Below are 2,714 nucleotides of genomic sequence, written 5' to 3'. Positions count from 1 at the left end.
CTGCTGAAAAGTACTCTGGCACATGTGGAAGCTGGGTAGCTAATGAGTAGGTGTCTAAAATGAGTTTTTTTAAGGTCATGCTAACATTTCTTGGGCAAGAGTCAGTTCAGGCTTGTGCTTTGTTTTCATGTTGAGCTTTACACGCATGCAACAGAGCAGAATACTAAACATTCCATTTTTAAATTTCCTACATGCATAGTGTGCTCTACTATTTTTATTAGCTCACCCACAAGAAATGAAGGGGCACCTGGTCTTCCTATTTGAAATTGGCAAAACACAAAAAATTGTGTAACACACATAAGTGTACCTAGCTTACACACTAATACCACCCTCTCACACTGCCACAGTTCTCTCAGCATCAGCACATTTGGTCCAAGGATGAGCAGGATTATTTCAGAGTTGCTTACCCTCTGTTATCTTTAAATTGTTTGTGAAATATCTGGGACAGCTGGAAAATCAATGAGCAATTTTAAGTTTTCTTATTGTTACTCTAGTTCTATGATACAGACTGTGTTCCTTGATCTGATTTCTCTTTGGTGGATTCCCCTGTCCTGTGGTCTGTTAACATGCTACCCTGAATGCACAGAAATCTCAGGAATCTCTCTTCGGTTATCAGCAAACTTAGAGAAACTGCAATTCTGATTTCCTGATGATGCTGGAACTAGAGAGCCTACTAGAACTTCTTTCTAGCTGTGTCAGTTAACACATATTTCCTACCTCACTGTTGCAAGGGTGGCTTGTGGAGATCCACCTTCACACTAGCTAGCTCCGCTTTGGAAAGCAATGCTTGAGGTGAAGACCCCCTGAAAGAGGATGCAGTATGTATTTGAGGACCTGACTAAAGATTCAGGTAGCTATTGCCAATCTACTACCTGATAGCACCAGCAGTGGTGCCATTGCTGGCATTTTAGAGAACTTCAGTGTATCTACATGAATTGTAGGCATGGCGGTAGCTGCAGTGCAGACATTGCCATCAGGCACATGTTGCTGTTCCAAATTAAGACTTTCTTTTGCATCGCTATAGATTTGTTGTGGTCGTTGCCATTTTTAGTTCTCTCCCTCTCCTTCTATGATCACACAAAAGATAGTCTGAATAATTTTCACCTCCTAGCAATGAACTTGATGCCACTCAGTGGGAATAAAACAGTACTGCAAGGGGTAGAAACAGTCTAGCATTTCTAAGCTTGTGGGTATAGGATTGCTACATGGTAAAAAACCTTATCAGTAAGTCCTCTGTTGCTGCAGCTGCATAGACACATATCCCTGTTCAGCTGGAGACAAAATGATGCTGAAGTGATTTCTGCCAGAGAATGTAACTTACTAATTTATTATCTCTTACTTTCTATCAACAGTGGCAAAGCAATATTCTGCTTTAAAAAACAATTTGCTGTTTTCCATGTTGCATATAAGCACAACAGGAATGTCCAGAAAATAGAAACCAGGTACAAGCATATGGCATATGCATTAGAGAGAAAATGAGTCACTGGACAGACAGAAAGGAGGAGGCATTAAGAATAAGAACAACTTATTCTGTGAACATGGTGCAGATAAGAGGAAAATCAAGGAAAATAATGGCTTACTATCCATGGCAAGCAAAATTATTCTGGGAAAAGTTCAGGTGTTTGCTATTTTTCCCTGCATCAACCTTTTTCCAAAAATGATGCTATGGTTATTCCAGTTACTTCCTGAACTCAATAGGCAACAAACAAGTTTAAAAGCACTTGCAGATGTTGTGTGTTTTCCACTTGCTTAGCTTAATTAACTTCACCATGCAGCGTGCAACTCTTAGATCCATTACCAGTTCTTTTCACCAGCTTGTGGAAATCAAATGGAAAAGGCAAAAATGGTGCCCTTCTTTAGTAGGAAAACCAGCTGAAGAATCACAGACCAGTAAACTTAACTTCCATCTCCACGGGAAAAAAGATAATACACTGAAAAAATTAGGAGACCAACAACCTCTAACATGGATCCATCAAGAACAGTGTCACATCAGCGTGATTTCCTTCTATCACAAGTTAGCCAGTCTGGTGGACAAAGACACAGATGTTGTGGATCTTGGAATTACGAGGTCTTTGATAATGTTTCACTTGGAAAGCTCATGAGCAAACTAGCTTTGTTGAAAATACTGTCAGATTGATGTAAAACTGGGATCTATTTTTAGAAGACAAAATAGCTAACAATGGCCATTGCTAGAATTGGACATAAAGATGCATTAAATGGGTTTCTGAAGAGGTCTGAGTGGGATGTGGTATACATTCATACCCTTAGTAATTACTAGGCAGAGGATAAGCAGGGAACCTGGGAAAGACCACATGTTGGAGGATAGGATTGTGATCCTAAATACTCTTGATGAACTGAAAAAATGTTCTGCAGGGGCAAAAAAAAAAAACAAAATGGGAAAAAAGGGGAAAAGGTAACGTATTGCACATATATGTGGTAAATACAGCGACCTGGGCTTAAGAACAGCCAGCTGCAGGGATGTACGGCAGGGAATAAACACAAGCGTAGAAAAGGCTCTGGGGGCCACGACTGATCTCCAACTGATCATGAACCAGGAATATCAGGATTTTTTTTTAAAAAAAGGAAACAGTGACGGCAAGTGTTCAGATAGGCGGAACAGGGCCATGGAGGGGAAGGGACTCAGCCGCCTGCCCTGCTCAGGGCTGCCAGGAAGAGCTGCAGGGAGATGCGTTCGGGGAAAACGCCTGGCAGCA

This window comes from Phaethon lepturus, unplaced genomic scaffold (genome assembly GCF_000687285.1).
Source record: "Phaethon lepturus isolate BGI_N335 unplaced genomic scaffold, ASM68728v1 scaffold20865, whole genome shotgun sequence".
Lineage (NCBI taxonomy): Eukaryota > Metazoa > Chordata > Aves > Phaethontiformes > Phaethontidae > Phaethon > Phaethon lepturus.
The sequence above is the reverse complement of the archived record's forward strand: the minus strand, read 5'-3'. Positions refer to the sequence as shown.